Genomic DNA, 19796 nt, shown 5'->3' on the forward strand with positions numbered 1-19796 from the left:
TAATGAATGGCAGAGGGGACTTGAGGAGTACAAATGGCCTACTCCAGCTCCTATCTTGTATGTTTCAGACCCCAATATTCCACAAGCCTTCCCAAATAAGTAACAACCCAATTAAATCACCAAGATGATCAATTTGCCAAATAGGCTGCTATTGAAGACGAAAGTAGTTCATAACAGGTTTCATCATTAACAGGGGGGCTTCTCTTGCCAAAGGACATCCTCCACTAATATTTATCAATTGTCTGAGGATAATTATATTCTTGATAATATATCTGCTATTATATTTTCTTCTTGGGGGCTTATGCAAGAACATCATCAATAGCTAAGAGCTAACCTACTGCTTTGCTAGGTCAACCAAGTGGTTCTCCAGCATCCCATTTCCACCTGAGCTTGTTTTCTTCTGGGCTTAATCAATAATAAGACCATAAGGCAATAGGGATAGGAGTGGGCCATGATGATGCTTTTTCCTGGTAAAGATTTTCCTGTGCTGAAAATGTGTTGCTGGAAAAGCGCAGCAGGTTAGGCAGCATCCATACAGCAGGAGAATTGATGTTTCGGGCATGAGCCCTTCTTCAGGAATCAGATTCCTGAAGTAGGGCTCATGCCCGAAACGTCGATTCTCCTGCTCTTTGGATGCTGCCTGATCTGCTGCGCTTTTCCAGCAACACATTTTCAGCTCTGATCTCCAGCATCTGCAGTCCTCACTTTCTCCTCAAAGATTTTCCTGTGTCCATATTACGTCTAGTTAAAATTGTACACTTTGATGTATCTCTACAGATTTCCTTGAATTTCCTAAGTAACCTTATTAGATCTTCCCACTGATCTTCATCTAACTTCAAGACTAATTCAAAGGGAATCTCTGGCAACAAATAACAAATTAACTCCAATTCTGCGTCCTAATCTGTGGGTGTCAGTGACTGCATACCTTAATCATAGTTTTCTCAGTTTGGTGATATCTCTCCAAAGCTCTGAATGTTTGTGAATGAGAGGTAATGACATGTATAGCCAAATTGCGTACTATGTCCTGAAAATGTAGACGTAAAGTTGGAACTTTGGTCTGTTATATTTCAATTGATGGTCCATAGCAAGTGAAAGACTGAGTTAATTTTTCCACTGCTACCTTAGATGTAATTGTCTTTAAAGGAATAGATTCTAGAGTTAGGATTATTGTATCCATACCTGCAATGTCTCAGTTTATTTTCAGTGATGGTCATATACAATCTGTTTCCTTTCGACTGAGAAACCTGTGTGCGTATTAATTATGTGAGGTTTCCACACTAACTGACATGCACAGCATGTTTTACAAAATTGCACTGTGTTCCTAAGAAGTCTTGGCCAGTAAAGTGCCTGTTTATCAGTGTTTGTGTTTTCTGTGTTCCTGTATATTCTACCATAGAAATATCATGTGCTACTCGGAATATCTCCTTTCAATACCTGGATGGTGCCACTCTTTGATGTAAAGCTGTCCATTCTTAATTGGCAACTCTAGGAGGATGTCTCCACTTGCTCATCAGAAATTTGTTTTAACACTAGAACATTCGAGAACGCCTTCAGCCTCAGCAGACTGTGTTACCTTGCCACTTCTGGATTTGCTTTCTAAGCCTCAATTAATGAAGAGATGTAAATACTTCTTTAAGTCATTCCCATCACTATACTGACTATACAAACAGCTGGTATTACTGTGACCTTTGGTGATTGACTTTGTTTAGCCAATGCTCTGGTCACCATACATGATAGAAAAATACCTGAAAGTTGCTCCCGAAACTATTATTTCTTTAATCACACTTAGACTTTCTGTTTCTTAGACAAAACTATGACCTACACTCTGGTCAAAACATTATCAAGAAGTAAACCAAATTCACCATGGGTAATTTCTTCCCACTCCTATTATCATTGTTGTTTTCTTTATTCAATCATGGGACATAGGTATCATTGGCTGGGCCAGCATTTATTATCTGCCCCTCGTTGCTCTTGAGAAGATGATTGCAAGCTGCCTTCTTGAACCACCCAAGTCCATGTGCTGTAGGTAGACCCACAATGCCCTTTGGGAGGGAATTCCGGGACATTCAGCCAGTTACAGGTGAAGGAATGGTGATATATTTTCAATTCAGGATAGTGAGTGGCTTGGATGGGAACTTGCAGGCGGTGATAGGGATGATTTGATTTTTAACAAAATTTTACACATGATTTGATGTTGACAATGAGATTTTTTCTTAAATAAGGTTCCTAGTGTTAATCCCATATTAATACAAATACACAGCAACATAATGTAGAAATTTTATTCAGAATCTTGCTGTGTTCACAGTGTCAATTAGAGACAAAAAAAAAGCACATGTTTGAATCCAAGGTAGACAAGCAGGAGGCTGGAAGAACACAGTAAGCCAGGCAACATCAGGAGGTGAAGAAGTCAACCTTTTGGGTGTAATCCTTCTTCAGGACTTGGGGGTTGTAAGGGGAGCCGCAGATTGGAGGTTTTAGGGGGTGGCAGGGTGGTGAGGTGGGGATAGGTGTACACAGGTAGAGGGTACGACGTGGTTGGTCGATGGGAGGAATGAATCCAGTTGGTGGCTAGAAGGAAGGGTCAATGAGAGGAATGGAATGGAGGGGGAGGGGCTAGAAAGGATTCGGGGGATGGGAAGTGAGGCTATTTGAAATTGGAGAACTCAATGGTGAGTCCTCTGGGCTGTAGCTGCCCAGACGGAAGATTGTTGTTCCTCCAATTTGCGGTCAGATTCACTATGGCAATAGAGGAGGCCAAGGATGGTCATGTCAGAAAGGGAGTGGGCAGGGGAATTAAAATGGGCGGTGACTGGGAGGTACAGTCAGCCCCTGCGGGCCCAGCTGAGATACTCGGCGAAATATTCACTTCATTTACGTTTGGTCTCCCCAGTGCAGAGAAGACCACATCGGGAGCACCAGATACCTTAAACAACGATGGAGGTCTGTCTCACCTGGAAGGACTGTTTGGAGCCCTGGATGGAGGTGAGCAGGGTGGTGTGCTGGCAGGTTTTGCATCTTTTCCAGTTGCAGGGGGAGGTTTGAGGGATTTGCTGGGGAGAGTGGCGCAACCCAAGGATTGGCAAAGGGAGTGGTCCTTGCGGAAGGCAGAGAGGGGTGGGGAAAGGAAGATGTTCTTGGTGGTGGGATCCAGTTGGAGTTGGCAAAAGTGTTTAAGGGTGATACATTGGGTGCAGAGACAGGTGGGATGGTAGATGAGGACAAGGGGGACCCGGTCTTTATTACGTTTATAGGAGAGGGGTTTAGAGCAGTGGAACGGGGAATGGAGACAGTGCAGTGGAGTGCTCTCTGGATGACAGAGGGGGGAAAAGTACATTTTTCAAAATAGGTGGACATCTGGGATGCTTGGGAGTGGAATGTCTCCTCGTCCAAGCAGATGCAGTGGAGAAGGAGAATGGGATGGAGTTCTTGCAGGGTACTGGTTGGGAGGAGGTGTAGTTCAGGTAGTTGTGAGAGTCTATGGGTTTATAGTAAACAACCATCTGGAGACTGTCACTGGAGATGGAAATGGAGAGGTCAAGAAAGGGGAGGGAGGTGTCTGAGATGGACCGAGTGAATTCACAATCTCAACACCGAGTTGGAGAAGGCAGTGGAATTCATATACTACTGGAGGAAGGGAAATTGGTGGAACGGTTTTGCACAATTGTGGGTAATTTTGACTTTGGAAGGTACTGTAAATAGGTTACATTGAAATAATCACCAAGTCTGAAAATCTTCCCTACTGAAGTCAGTGAAATCAAGTGCATTGTATAATGGATGATCAAAGTTGTCTTGCTTCTACTATCCATGCATTCTTAAAATTAGCACCATGGGTAGTGGCTGGTTAAAGAAGCCAAAGGGCCACCTCAGCTTCAGAAGCTCTGTGGCACATGAAAATCAAGTATTATTAGAAAATAATTAGACTACATGAAGAATTATTTTATTAACAGAGGTAAAAATTAACTACTGAATGCTGGAAAATAAAAAAAGACAAGATAAAAATCAGAAAAAGTTGGAAATATTTGGCTAGTCAATCAACCTCTGGGAAAAAAATTAATGTTTTGCATGTGAACTGAATCTCAATCAACACTCACATGTTTCCACCATGCTAACTAATTTGTTATTCATTTCAAGTACTCTTCAGTTTTGCATAACCTTGTATTAACTGTTTAGGATTTAAGTGTACCATCTGCAGGTTGGAGACGAGATGATTACGGACAAATTATCCACATTATGGTCTATGTGCATTCAATTATTTTAGTATTATCTGTAATCAGTTAGCAAAATCATTGAACAGGGTTGAATTGTATTCTTGACCATGGATTTCAAATCCATATTAATTAACGAACCCAGAGACTTCTACTGGTTCAACATACTGTATAGCAATTTGTTAGGAACATTAGGAACATTCTCTATGTAGAAGACTAAATATAGAATTTCCCAGATGTCATATGAAATCTCCTAAGCGGGGAAATTACAAACAACCATCTGCTGATCATATATTTATACAAAGTTATTATCTTGTCATGTGATTTGGAACAGAGAGAAAATTACTTGCACAGAAGGATCAATGTACAGTATAAATAACAAACCCAAAAACTTATTTTGATTTAATTGAAATATAGTACATTCATAAAGACTTAATGTTGACAGTGATACAATCACAACTAAAAACATTCCTCTTGATAATGAGAAACATTTGGAAAACATTTTTTCCATGTGAAATTTAGACCATTACAAAAGCAAGTGGGAAAACAACAAATCGCTGTTCAGCTGTTCATTGTTCCCGTAACAAAGACAGAATGAAAAAGTCAATGTTGGCCTTTATAGTCAGAGGATTTAAATCATCGAACTTAAAAAGTCATGGAAACATAGAAAATAAGAGCAGGAATAGGTCACTCAGTCTTTTGAGCCTGCTCTGCCATGCCTGACCATCCAACATAATGTTGTTTCCGTGTTCTCACCTTAACTTTTGATCCATAGAATCTCTACAGTGTGGCAAGAGGCCATTCAGGCTATTGAGTCTGCATCAACCCTCTGAACAGAATGCTTCCCAGTCCCCCACACTACCCATAGAACCCTACATCTCCCATGGCTAATTCACCTAGACCACTGTTATGGACCAGGCCAGACCCCCCTCAAAACATTTCAAGAAGGTAGCCCAGATCCTAACTTTGAGAGTTGTTTTAAGCTAGTGTACAGTTGATATTCTAGGAGAGAATCAGCTGGTCAAACCACTTAGTTTTAAACAAAACAGAATTTATTTACAAAATTACTGAATGAAACACAAAAAACAGAATACTGAATAATTTAACCTCTCTGAAAACCCAACAGATCATGCCAACTTAATGATGCTGTTCCAAATACTTGCAACAACCTCCATAAACACCCTTTGGCTCAAAAAATAAAATTAAACACAGGTTCTTACAAGAAAAAAAGTCAGAGAGAGAGGACCAACTTGGACCTGCTTCAGTGGGTTCAGCAGTCTTTTCACACCCCTACTAAAAATACCAAACCAGAGGGAAGCTGAGCTGGGAGAACTGGCCACACAAGCATTTTTAAACTTGAAGGCCTTTCCCTGAGGCTATTATCTGTTAGCTATTATCAAACTGGCCCTAAAACCCTACACCCAAGACTTTTTGGAGTGTGCGTCATTTACGACGTCTCTGAAAAGAAAACCAAAGACTGCATAAAGGACTTGTTTAAGGAACAGCTTCATCACACCACACATCCCTGGACAGTATGGTCCTGAAGAAGGGCTCATGCCCGAAACGTCGATTCTCCTGCTCTTTGGATGCTGCCTGACCTGCTGCACTTTTCCAGCAACACATGTGAAGTCCTCGGTAGTATAGTGGTCAGTGAAGTCCTCGGTAGTATAGTGGTCAGTATCCCCGCCTGTCACGCGGGAGACCGGGGTTCAATTCCCCGCCGGGGAGGACTCAGTGTTTATTTTGGGCGGCACAGTGGTTAGCACTGCTGCCTCACAGCGCCAGGGACCTGGGTTCAATTCCCGCCTCAGGCAACTGACTGTGTGGAGTTTGCACGTTCTCCCCGTGTCTGCGTGGGTTTCCTCCGGGTGATCCGGTTTCCTCCCACAGTCCAAAGATGTGCGGGTTAGGTGAATTGGCCATGCTAAATTGCCCGTAGTGTTAGGTAAGGGGTATATGTAGGGGTATGGGTGGGTTGCGCTTCGGCGGGTCGGTGTGGACTTGTTGGGCCGAAGGGCCTGTTTCCACACTGTAAGTAATCTAATCTAAAAATTTTCAGCTCTGATCTCCAGCATCTGCAGTCCTCACTTTCTCCTGGACAGTATTGGCCAATTTAGCATGGCCAATTCACCTAACCTGCACATTTTTAGACCGTCGGAGCATCCAGTGGAAACCTGTGCAAACACAGGAGAACGAGTAAGCTCCACACAGATAGTCATCCAAGGCTGAAATTGAACCCAGTTCCCTGGTGCTTTGAGGCAGCGGTGCTAATCACTGTCCCCCTTAGCCCTAAGAACTACAACTAAGCCCTTCTTGAAACATTCAATGTTTTGGCCTCAACCACTCTCTGTGGTGTGGAATTCCACAGGCTCACCACCCTCTTGGTATAATAAGAATTTCTTCATCAATCCTAAATAGCCTACTTCATATCCTTAGACCGTGACCCCTAGTTCTAGACTCCCTTGTCATTGGGAACAACCTTCCTGAATTTACCCTGTCTAGTTCTGTTGAATTTTACAGGTTTCTAAGCAATCTCACCAGCCCCCCTCCTCATTTTTTCTAAACTCTAGGGAATTTGGTCCTGACCAATCCAATTCATACATCAATTATGTCATTCAAGAATCAGTCTGGTCAACTTCTGCTGCACTCATTCAGTAGGCAGAACAGCTTTCCTCAAATAAGGGGACCAAAATTGCCTACAGTACTCCAGGGGTGATCTCGCCAAGGCCCTCTATAACTGTGGCAATATGTCCCTGCTCCTTTTCTTGTATCCTCTTGCTACAAAGGCCAGCATTGTCTTTTTCATTATGTCTTTGTTATCAGCACGTTGAAGCTAGAGTACCAGACTTTGGAGTGGATGGGATTCTGGTCCACCCATCTCTCATTTCTGAGTGCAAAACTGTTCAAACAGAGAGGAACCGTTAAATGCAGATATCTACTTAGCGAAGAAGCAGAATAACTGGATAACTGGCCTCTCTGACGTATCTGTTGGCCAAGTACGAGCAGCTTCTCTGACAGAGGGTCCAAGTGGACTGGTACACCACGATCTTCCAGGTGCTGTGCAGGTTAGCTCAAAGTAGAAATCACTGATGTGCAAAACCACATGAGACCACAGGAAAATGACCAGCACTCTCATCCTCATCATGTGTCATGTAAGCAGCCTGGCTTCCATGAGTCATCTTAACATGAACAAAACTTATGTGCAAGATTTTACTGTTGAGTTTGTTCAATTAGTATTGATGTAAGTTTTAGCTTTTTAAAAAAATGCCAAGATTTTACATACTGTTTCAAACATACATGCTTGCTTGTTGAATTAATATGAAAATTTGGCATTAATAATTGACTTCTCATATTTAATAAACAAGCACACAAATGTGTTCCATGTAGTCGTAAAAAACAGTGAAATGTCCACAGTTTTTATAAGTTCTCATTAATTCTAATTTGCATTTGCAGTGGCAACTTGAAGTGGGGGAGGGGGGTGAGAATATTAGATGGTTGGTGGGGTGTTTTGCCCTGCCTAAATGGTCAGTGGCCTAAAATGTTTCCAGCAAGTTGCTATCCTTTTAAACTACTGTAGGGGCAAAAGCAGTAACCAAGTAGACAACCTCCAAGTGAAACACCACACTTTAGTGAAAAAAGATAACTAACCTTCATCTTTCCTTTCTCCTATCCACCCACCCTACCCTCATTCCAAGGTTACTGCTTTGCACCAAAGTCCCCCTTCCCATTCTCCTTGTCATTCCCAATTGCCCCACCTTCCTATTCCCCCTCCATATTCCCTCATCCATTTTTCCCTTCCCTCCCTATTCCCCCCATCCAATATCCCCCATTTCACACCATCCCAAATCATCACATCCCAATTCCCCTACAAGAGTCCCAACTCCTCCCTTCCTCCAATTCCCACCCTTACTGCCCACCAGAAGAGACTGTGGTAATGATACTGGTAAGCCAGACTAATGCTCAGGCGACTTGGTTTCAAATTCCACCATAACAGATGGTGAAATTTGTAGAGTCATAGTCATAGAAATGTACAGCATGGAAACAGACCCTACAGTCCAACTTGTCCATGCCGACCAGATATCCCAACTCAATCTAGTCCCACTTGCCAGTACCTGACCCATATCCCTCCAAATCCTTCCTATTCATATACCTATCCAGATGCCTTTTAAATGCTGCAATTGTACTAGCCACCACACTTCCTCTGGGAGCTTATTCCATACATGTACCACCCTCTGCATGAAAAATTTTCCCCTTAGATCCCTTTTATATCTTTCCTCTCTCACCCTAAACCTATGCCCTCCAGTTCTGGACTCCCCACTCCAAGGAAAAAACTTTGTCTATTTATAAACCCTTCATGGTTTTATAAACCTCTATAAGACAATAGACAATAGGTGCAGGAGTAGGCCATTCAGCCCTTCGAGCCTGCACCGCCATTCAATATGATCATGGCTGATCATTCTTAATTAGTATCCTCTTCCTGCCTTATCTCCATAACTCTTGATTCCACTATCTTTGAGAGCTCTATCCAACACTTTCTTAAATGAATCCAGAGACTGGGCCTCCACTGCCCTCAGGGGCAGAGCATTCCACACAGCCACCATTCTCTGGGTGAAGAAGTTTCTCCTCATCTCTGTCCTAAATGGTCTACCTGATATTTTTAAGCTGTGTCCTCTGGTTTGGCACTCACCCATCAGCGGAAACATGTTTCCTGCTGACAGAGTGTCCAATCCTTTCATAATCTTATATGTCTCAATCAGATCCCCTCTCAGTCTTCTAAACTCAAGGGTATACAAGCCCAGTCGCTTCAGTCTTTAAGGTAATCCCGCCATTCCAGGAATTGACCTCGTGAACCTACGCTGCACTCCCTCAATAGCCAGAATGTCTTTCCTCAAATTTGGATACCAGAACTGCACACAGTACTCTAGGTGCGGTCTCACCAGGGCCCTCTACAGCTGCAGAAGCACCTCTTTGCTTCTATCTTCAATTCCTCTTGTTATGAAGGCCAGCATGCTATTAGCTTTCTTCACTACCTGCTGTACCTACATGCTTGCCTTCATTGACTGGTGTACAAGAACATCCAGATCTCTCTGTACTGCCCCTTTACTTAAATTGATTCCATTCAAGTAGTAATCTGCCTTCCACCAAAGTGGATAACCATACGTTTATCCACATTAAACTGCATCTGCCATGCATCTGCCCACTCACCTAACTTGTCCAGGTCACCCTGTAATCTCCTAACATCCTCATCACATTTCACCCTGCCACCCAGCTTTGTATCATCAGCAAATTTGCTAATGTTATTGCTGATACCATCTTCTATATCATTAACATATATTGTAAAAAGCTGCAGTCCCAGCACTGATTCCTGCGGTACCCCACTGGTCACTGCCTGCCGTTCCGAAATGGAGCCATTTATTACTACCCTTTGTTTCCTATCAGCCAACCAATTTTCAATCCAATCTAGTACTTTGCCCCCAATACCATGAGCCCTAATTTTACTCACTAACCTCCTGTGTGGGACTTTATCAAAAGCTTTCTGAAAGTCCAGGTACACTACACCTACTAGATCTCCCTCATCCATCTTCCGAGTTACATCCTCAAAAATTTCAAGAAGATTAGTCAAGCATGATTTCCCCTTCATAAATCCATGCTGACTCTGTCCTATCCTGTTACTACTATCCAGATGTGCCGTAATTTCATCCTTTATAATAGACTCCAACATCTTTCCCACCACTGAGGTCAGACTAACTGGTCTATAATTTCCTGCTTTCTCTCTCCCACCTTTCTTAAAAAGTGGTATAACATTAGCCACTCTCCAATCCTCAGGAACTGACCCTGAGTCTATCGAACTCTGGAAAATAGCCACCAACGCATCCACGATTTCCCGAGCCACCTCCTTCGGTACCCCTCAGCCTCCGATGCTCCAGAGAAAACATACCCAGCCTATTCAAACTCTCCCTATAGCCCGATTCCTCAAAAACAGCCTTGTAAATCTTTTCTGAGCCCTTTCAAGTTTCATAACATCCTTCCGGTACTCAGTAAAAAAATGTAGAACTAAAAGCTGGTGTAATAATGTCTGCATTGGTCACGGCTGAGCACTTAAGAAGGGCTGTGCTGTTAAACCTTTAACTCCATTTCTTTATTTTTCTGCCATTATTCTCTATGTCTGGTTGATTTCGGGTATTCTCAAGAATTCTCCGGACAGGAGCGACATTATGCAGCACCCTTCACCTGTATTTGTGACATACATGTGTAACAAATGCACTTGACAATAAATAAATCAACAATAATAGTTGTGATCTCGACTGACACATGAACCCCCAGCCCATATGGTTCACTGATATCCTTTGTGACTCCAGACCCATAGCAATGGGGTTGACTTTCAAATGCTGTCTGGGCAATTAAGGTGTGGGGTGGAAGGGGGCAGATATTGATGCCCACATCCCAGCAACAAATGACAAGAAACCTCCTTGTCTCTCCTGCCCACCCCCCCAAACTCCACCCCACCTTCACCCACTCTCCCTCTAAATCACACACATTGACACCTTTCTGTGTTCACCTCACCCCCTCCGCCCAAGACAACACTCTGTCTCCATGGAGACGGCGGGGGGCGGGGCTTGTGTCCGTCCGAGGCCGCGCGCTCTCCTGCAGCTCCCGGGGCCCGGAGAGACCAGGCCCAGGCCCAGGGACAGAGCTCGAGGCCCAGGCCTAGGGACCAGACTAAGGCCAGGCCCCGAGAGACCAGACCAAGGCCCGGTGAGTGTGAGTGAGCAGGCCGTGCAGACACCGTCAGCCCGGGACTGGGCGAGAGACACCAGACCGGAGGAGGAGGCGGCGGGTGGAAGGTAAGGATGAGACCCAGGGCTGGAGGGAGGAAGGGAGCATCACCCCCTTGGACGCAAAGGGGAGTGCTCCCCGCCCCAAAACCACCAGGCCCCAGTGAGCTCCCCCACCCATTGCCCCGAGGTCAGAGAGACCCCCCCAGTCACGGAGTGCTCCCCCCACCCTGGCACAGAGAGGACCTCCCTCCTCCAAGTGCACACAGACACTCTCGCTCTCCCACCCCCAGATCAAATACACCCCCTACCCTCAGGTTTTTGAACCCACCCCACTCACCCCCCGTCACAGAGATTGTCCCCTCCCCATGTCACAGCATTTGCCCCCCACCCTCTTTTCCCCCTGGTCACCGAATCTCTCTCTCTCCCTCCCCCCCCCCCCCCCCGTCACCAAGTTCCCCCGTTCCCACCCAGCCACCGAGTTCGCCCCCTCTTCTCCAACCCCCCCCGAATTCTCCTCCCCCACTCCCCGAGTTCTCCTTCCCCCCCGAGTTCTCCTCCCCTCCCCGAGGTCTCCCCACCCCCCGAGGTCTCTCTCCCCCCCCCCCCCCGGTTCTCCCCCCCCCCCTGAGGTCCCCCCCCCCCTGAGGTCCCCCCCCCCTGAGGTCCCCCCCCCCCGAGGTCTCTCCCCCCCCCCCCCCGAGGTCTCCCCCCCTCCCCCCCCCCCCGAGGTCTCCCCCCCTCCCCCCCCCCCCCCCCCCCCCCCCCCCCCCCCCCCCCCCCCCCCCCCCCCCCCCCATCTCCCCCCCCCCCCCCCCCCCCCCGAGGTCTCCCCCCCCCCCCGGAGGTCTCCCCCCCCCCCGAGGTCTCCCCCCCCCCCCGAGGTCTCCCCCCCCCGAGTTCTCCCCCCCCCCCGAGTTCTCCCTCCCCCCCCCCCCCGAGTTCTCCTCCCCCCCCCGAGTTCTCCTCCCCCCCCCCGAGTTCTCCTCCCCCCCCCGAGTTCTCCTCCCCCCCCCCGAGTTCTCCTCCCCCCCCCGAGTTCTCCTCCCCCCCCCGAGGTCTCCTCCCCCCCCCGAGGTCTCTCCCCACCCCCCGAGGTCTCTCCCCCCCCCCCCCCGTGTTCGCGCCCCCCCGAGTTCGCCCCCCACGAGTTCGCCCCCCCCACGAGTTCGCCCCCCCCACGAGTTCGCCCCCCCCCACGAGTTCACCCCCCCCACGAGTTCGCCCCCCCCACGAGTTCTTCCCCCGCCGAGTTCTTTCTCCCCGCCCCCCCGCCGAGTTCTTTCTCCCCGCCCCCCCGCCAAGTTCTTTCTCATCACCACTGCCATGTTGTTTCCGCCGCCACTGCCACCCCCGCCGCCACCAAGATCCCCCCCACCAAGATCCCCCCCCAAATCGGTGAGTTCTCCTCTCCACCACCACCGGGTTTTCCCCCACCATCACCAAGTTTCCCCCTTTACAACATTTCTTCCCCCCTTCTCCTCCCCCTATATCTTTGACCTCCATTAGCCTAACACTCCTCCCAGATATCTCTCTTCCTTCAGTTCTGGTCTCTTATAAGCCCAGTTTTAATCACTTCAGTGTTATTAACTGTGCCTTCATTTGCTTCCATGCTGACGTCTGAAATTTGCCCCCAAAATATACCACTCACTCTCTTACTTGCCTCCTTTGAGGGGCCTCTTAAATCTACGTCTTCACTTACATTTTTGAATATTTCTCCTAATGTCTCATTATCTAGCTGGATTACACACTTTGCAAGAAAATATCTGAGATATACTTTAGAATGTTCTGCTAGATTCAAAGTGCTTCATAAAGTTTCTATATGAAGCAAGTTGTTGCTTATTGCATCAGGATGTTCTAGAGTTCTTTACCATCGAAGAAATATTATGAAGTTTAGCTACTGTTGTATTGTAGAAAATTCAGCAGTTTATAACAATAAGATTCCATAAACAGCAATTAGATAAAGACCAGATAATCTATTTTTGTGATGATACTGAGGGATGAAAGAGTACCGAGGGAGATTTTAATTTTGCCAATTCTTCTCCTGAGATGCTAACAATCATTGGAATATGTTTCCAGCCAGGTCAATGAAAGTTGACAAGTAATCTGTCTGTGGTAGACAACCTATCTGAGTATGACTCTATTTTGCCTGACCTCTATGTGTATACAATTAGTAACAGAACTAAACAAATACTAATCAATTGTAAGTCCTCTGGCAGGCTCTATCACCAACCTATCCCTACAAGTTCAAAGACCCAATTGTCAGAATGCTACTACAGTTTAGATTGTTTGGCCTAGGGTTTGAAGCTGGGTTTTCTACTCTGGGCAGTTTAAGGGCTGTTGATAGAAATGTACATAACATTGTACATGTTCAGGCCAATTGCACTGTTCATTTGTGTTATTTCAAAGCAGATTCTGCTTTGTAACAATGTTAAATGTGCAGAAAAACAAGCCACAGGTTTGGAAAGTATGAGTGATCGCCTGTAGGAGTTGTCTGGTACTGGTTTGACTTTAAACTGTCTGTAACATAATTGCAGTTGGTGCAAAAGAAACATTGTTGCTGTTTAAAGATGTATAAATTTAGCTGTCTCTTTGGTGCTTTTATATTTTAAAAAAGTTGACCATTATAATCCATTTCTTTGAAACTATCTCTTACACTAGTGTGATACATATATGTTTCATTAGCATGTGAGAGCTGAATAATGAAATTGAAACAAGTGTCTGAATCTTAAGGACAGGAAATATTATGGTGATGTAACGTGACAATTTGTTGATCGAGGTGCTGCTTTATTTCCTGGATCATCGTGAAGCAATGGCAGTAAACATTGGTAGGAACTTGTAGACTTGCAAATTATTTTCTACTCTGCTACTGATTGTATTTGAAGAACTATGAGTGCTAAGCTATTAATTTGAAGACTTTCAGAATGTTGTGTTTTCACAGCTGAGGTCAACTGAGTGGGTTGTTGTCATATAGTAAGTAGTATCCCTAACTCTGTGTCAGGAAGCCTGGGTTCATGTCCCACCTGCTCCAGTTATAGAAAAAAACAACCATGAATTGTGGGCATAAAACTCTTCGGGTCTGTTGTCAGTGATAGTTTCCCTACCTCTGGACCTAAAGGGCTTGGTTCAAGGGCCACCTGTTCCAGAAGTGTGTAATAACTTTTCTTAACCGGTTGATTTAAAAACATCTGGAGAGGAGCAATGATTTCAGTTGCCCCAAAATTACAGTGACTATTTCTTTTATTCTTGGTCTGAAACCCTTTTACTAATTGCACCAACCATTCCCATTTCCTGTTTTGGAAAATGGCAGGAGGGCTGCCAACAAAAGTTGACAGTTTGATATCAATAAAAGTGATGTCAAAAATAATGAGGGGATGGTGGAAACACATGATGTAATTATACCTTGTTAGTAGAAACATTTGTGACGATGCTGTCACTTTAACAAGTTTATTTTGTCTTTGTTTTTTGAAGAGAGGTCATAAAGGCAGAGGTGTTGGAAGTGTCTAGTTGAACAATAGAAGGGGAGTGGCCAGTTCTCCCAGTTCAGGGTTTTTCCAGTTTGTTTTAGCTATAACAGTCACAAGATTTGAGATCCTTGGGACTTGTCAGCTTCAGTAAAGAATTCCTCTAATTTTCTTCTGAAATTTCTATCTGGAAGTTGTTCACTTGTGCTTGTAAGAATCTGTGTTTGAACTTACCTTTTTGCCAAGGAGTGTGATTATGGGATGTTACGGTATTGGAACAGTTAATTTTATAATAGGTACTGTATTGGGTTGTTAAGTTTCCAATAGTTAAGTTATTCTGAATTCCACTTTCCTTTGTTCGTGTTTCAACTGTAGTGTTTAAATAAACTCTGTTATGCTTAAAATGAAGTGGTTTGACCAGTTGCATCACACTTGGAACACCCACTTCACATTTGCTTTTAAAATAAAAAACAGTTAGGGTCAAGGCTACCTTCTTAAAACATTTTGTGGGGGTTTGACCTGGTCCGTAATAGATTAGTAGCCAGAAAGTTGGTGTATTTGTTCTGGTAGGATTGTAAAATCTTACACCATAAAAGGAGCTCTCCCGGCCTACCATATTCTGCTGATACTTTGGAAGAATTATCCAATTCACCCAGCTCTTTCCTCATAGCTGTGCAAAATGATCTCAAGTATATGCTAGCTCCTGTTTAAGAAGTTATTGTTGAATCTGTTGCCAACATCCTTTCAGACAGAACCTTCCACATTGCTTGTTTCATATAATCAAAGCCAAAAATCTTTTTTTGCAGTATCAATCTAACCATCTGGGTCTGTTTAACTTTTTTTAAAAAGTGATGAATTACATTTTCAGATCACATTTTTCTGTATACTTTAATGGCATTGTTCAGGAGGGTTTAATGATCTTAAAAAATCTGTGTTGAATAGCACACTGGCTTAAGAAAATGGCCTTCAGCCTTTGGATCTAGTCCAGCCCAGATTGGCAGGATGAAAGTCATGTTTTTGGCTGATTGGATCAAGTTAATGATGAAAACCTCTGAATGCCAGCTCTCTAGGTTCTAATGTGAATTAGCAAGTGGAATTTCTCTTAATTTGCTGGTAATTGACAATCTGAGAGTGTTACAGGATGACCAAATTTAATATGGCAGCAATTGAGGATAATTAATTAACTGAATGGGTAAATATAAAGGGGGAGGCAGTTAATAATTGTTTTATTTGGTAACACTGGTGATTTGGTCGTCGTGTGTAAGACAGAGGTGTGTAATAGCATCTCCGAGAAAAGCATGTAAAGGGGGAGGCAGGTGGCACTGGTGGGTGGAAGGAACTTTAAGATTGAGTACCTAATAAGTGCTATTCACAAAGAAACATGACTTGGTTTCTGCCTCACTAACTGATATGAATCTAAATTGACATTGGTAGCAGGGGTGAGTTGCCTAAAGGTGGAAACTGGGAATTCATTTTAATGAAAGAAACTTTGAGTTAATTTTGAGAAGAGTTATTGAAACCTAATGTAACGTATTGGGCTGTGATTTTCTATTAATTTGCTGTGAAACCGAACCTTATGATCAATGGAAATATGGAGCGGATATGTGGAAATAGTTGCATTCTTCTCAGATAAGAATATGGCCTTGGCACAGCCACTTCCTACTAGAAGCAAGATCATTTGTAAAGTATTCTCAGAGGTAGAAAGTAAAAGGTTGGCCTGAGTAAGGTTTAAAATTTGTATTAAATATTATGGATAAAATCTATAACATTACCTAAATGAGGCATGGTGACACTTAAATTTAGAAAGGAAGATGCAGATAAAAGGATTTAACAGGATATGCAAGTTTTGAAAAAGTAATCAATGCTTACTTTTAGATTGTTGCCTTTAACTTTGCAATAGTGTTGAAGTGGATGGATGCCTAATATTATTTCAGGTTAGATTTTCAGATAGAAAACACACACTTTTAGAACTGCTGGAATAAATCTTTTAAACACAACTGGAAAAAACAATCATTCCCAGTGTCTCTTGTGACTGAAATAGAACGTGCAGCAACAACACAGAATGGAACACTCAGTGGAAGTAGCATCTCAAGGTCATTCAGGTAGAGGCCACGAGTGTGAATGTGAAAGAAGAATCATAGCTAAAAGGAATGAATTTGAGATATATCTGGCAGAAAGTCAAACAACGGGAATTGGAGAAAAATAACAAATGAACAAATTCCAGGAATGCCGGATGTATGGCAAAATGATGTTTTAAATGAGACTCAATAGTCTTAAATGGGATAATGGTGAGTTTGAAATCACCTATGATAGAGGGTTCAGAAGGAGAAAATGGGGGTGATATTGATCAGCGAGGAGGAATTATCCTGGCCATAGGAAGCATCGTGCAGAGCTAAATGTTTTTGGTTACAGTTACAAATTCAGTTACCATTCAATTACACAGTATTTGGTGTTGGATGCACATCTAGTACACATGGAATGGATTTATTAAAATTTCACCATAATTCTTCAAATCATCAGGATTGGAGTAAGGTTCAGGAATTGGAGGCATCTACCTTCTTCAAGTTTGGGGGTGTGGCAAGGAACACCATGCTGGAACCACTGAAGAAAGTGCTGTTGGCTGTAAAATAGCGATACTAAACCACTTTATCACCACAGGCATATGTCAGGTGAATTAATCTTACTCTTTTGCCGACTGTCAATGAGAAAGACTCAAATGAAATTAGATATGGAACACCACAAGGCAATGCAGTTATATGGCAAGTCAGTTTACATAATCCAGACACCATTGTATCCCTCGAATAAGTTCGAATTTCTCTAATCAAAATATTAAAGAGGTGTCATTCATATCATGGGATAGGTGTTTAACGAAAAAAAACCTATGAAAGTATGCAGGAGAAAGAAGCAAATGGGTACACTAAACATATAGACAAGATCAGCACTAAATACAATGTGTATAAAAAGGAAATAGGAGGACACTGTCACTGTCCAGACTTTAACGAAATCATAGCAATGAACTTGAATGTATGGGATAAGGAAAAAAAGAATCATCTCGGGCTTTGTTTAAATGGCAACTAGTTTTAACTATTTGAAAATATTATATAGTGAAGAGAAAGAACAGTTAGTTGTTAGTGGAGAATTGGATACAGACCAGGATAGAAGCACCAGCTAAATTCCTAACTGACAATGGGAGTGACCTTGCCAGTGGTGAATTTAGGGATGCATATGAAAATATGGAAATTGTTATAAATATGGCAGCATAAAGTCCCTTGAGTCATGGAATTGTGAAATAAATCATGGTACTAAGTGTAATGTTTTATAACATCTTAGCAAACCAACCAAGCTGTAAGTTAAGATCTGCCCCAGCACAGACAGTCCAGATCTCACTGCAAATTACTGGAGATTTCAATCCATATCAATTGTTTTTGGGTGAAATCCAAAGTTCCTTTTGGTAATGAGCATGATCACCATGGCTGGTAAGGAATTACAGTTGACATCTTGTTTTTCTGAGCACTTGAATCCCCTCAACAGTGAGAAGGTCATTGACTCATTCAGCCTGAAGTTTGAGAAAATTTGTTGAGCCTTCAGAAATAAATTTCAATCCCGGGAATGTGATTAAATGAGTGGAAAGGTCCAAGTGAGGTCATTTGTTGTGATGTGAAACAGTAGTCTTACAGTAGGGCATCCAAGTAATTCAAATGCATTCCTTGGGGCTATTCGACTATGGGCTGTTAGAATATTTTGGCAATACTACTGAAAACTTATTCCTTCAGAACTAGCTATGGCTCAAGCCTAGCTGTTTCAGTACAGCCATAACATTGACATCGATCAGACAATCTGGAAAATTGCCTAGCTGTTATTTTCACGAAAAGCAGGACAAATACAAACAACCAATTACTGTCTTATCAACCAATTCTCAGTCATCAGCAAAGTGCTGGGAGGCATCATAAATAGTGCTATTAAGTGATAGTTGGAAAGGATTAACCTTATTGCTAATGCTCAGTTCAGGTATGGCCAGACCTGACCTCATTAAGCCTTGGCCTAAGCATAGAAAACAAATTGAATTCTGGAGATGAATGATTGCCCTTGACATCAAGGCATCATTTAACCAAATGTGGGCATGAGGGAGTCCTAATAAAATTGGAGTTAAGAGGAAAAACCTCTGCTGATTAGAATCATACCCAGCACAAAGGAAGATGATTATCGTTGTTTGTCAATCATCTCAGCTCCAGGATATTTCAGGCTAGCATCTTAGGCCAAATCATCTTCTGCTAATTCATCAATGACCTTCCCTTTGTCTTAAGGTCAGATTGGGGATGTTCACTGATTCCAAAATTCACAACAATTTAGATACTGAAGCAAAACCTGTCCATATACAGCAAAAGCTGGACAGTATCAAAGCTTGAGTAGTACCTACGTCCAACAAGAGAGAATGTAATCATCAACACCTCTTGAGATTTGATGGCAGTACCAACACTGAATCCCTCAACAATCATCCTGAGGTTACCATTGACCAAGTTGAACTGGACCAGCCATACAAATACTGTGATCGCAACAGCAGGTCATTATCAAGTAGTAAGCTGGTGATTGGGGTTAATTGACTGGATAGTTATAAAAGAAGAGGAAGTGGAACTGGTTTGTAGAAGTTATAAGACTGAATATTTAATAAACTCTTTCTACAAAATTATCTTAGTTTCTGTCTTACTGTCCTGGATCTGATTTGACAACTGTCCATAAGCTAACCTCTTTGGTTCAAGTTTTCATTTTTGTGGAAGTTGTGAAGAGCGCAAGTGGAATTGTGGAAAATTTGTCGTAGTCTTACTCGTAAAAGATTGTTCCTATTTTGATGAGCTTTCATTGGTGCTAAATTAGAACCTTTTATTAATTGGATTAGATGCCCTACAGCGTGGAAACAGGCCCTTTGTTTAGAATTTGCACGCAATCAGTTTCAATGCTTAGTCTTAAGTTCAGTTTTATATATTTAAAAACTCTGCCATTAGCTGCCATTTTCATTCATCTGTTTTCCTGTGTGACAGAATTAAGCAGTAATGGACCTTTTTAATAAGGTTTTGACGGACAATTGCTCTAAGCAATTGGTCAAAATTGATCTGGAATGCTGTGCTCAAATCTGGACAATGCAGGTTGGGAATAATGTATTAGCTTTCAAGGCTATGTTACTAGGACAGATTGCATAAATTGTATTCAGGTGAGCACAACAGATTGAAGAGCAAACTGATCAAAATGTTATTTTCTCTGAAAGTTCAGGGAAATTTAGTCTTCAGTCAAATTAGAACTTTTTCACCCAGGAGCAAAATCAGGAAGCCAAGGTGTCGTAATGTTTTGAGACCTCT

General features: G+C 43.2%; 1 protein-coding gene and 1 non-coding gene across 3 annotated transcripts in view; both read left to right on the forward strand.

Annotated features, from left to right (window-relative positions):
- Positions 1-5861: 5861 nt before the first annotated feature.
- trnad-guc (transfer RNA aspartic acid (anticodon GUC)) lies at positions 5862-5933 on the forward strand. Its single transcript has one exon. It is a non-coding gene; the product is annotated as a tRNA-Asp (tRNA).
- Positions 5934-10824: 4891 nt separating this feature from the next.
- Positions 10825-19796, forward strand: part of vamp4 (vesicle-associated membrane protein 4) — a 54516-nt gene continuing 45544 nt past the window's right edge. For both annotated transcript variants that reach the window (XM_060830153.1, XM_060830154.1), the window contains exon 1: positions 10825-11050. The gene's annotated coding sequence lies outside the window, so the exon portion shown is untranslated. The remainder of the gene's footprint in view (positions 11051-19796) is intronic.

Source organism: Hemiscyllium ocellatum, chromosome 9 (assembly GCF_020745735.1).
Source record: "Hemiscyllium ocellatum isolate sHemOce1 chromosome 9, sHemOce1.pat.X.cur, whole genome shotgun sequence".
Classification (NCBI taxonomy): domain Eukaryota; kingdom Metazoa; phylum Chordata; class Chondrichthyes; order Orectolobiformes; family Hemiscylliidae; genus Hemiscyllium; species Hemiscyllium ocellatum.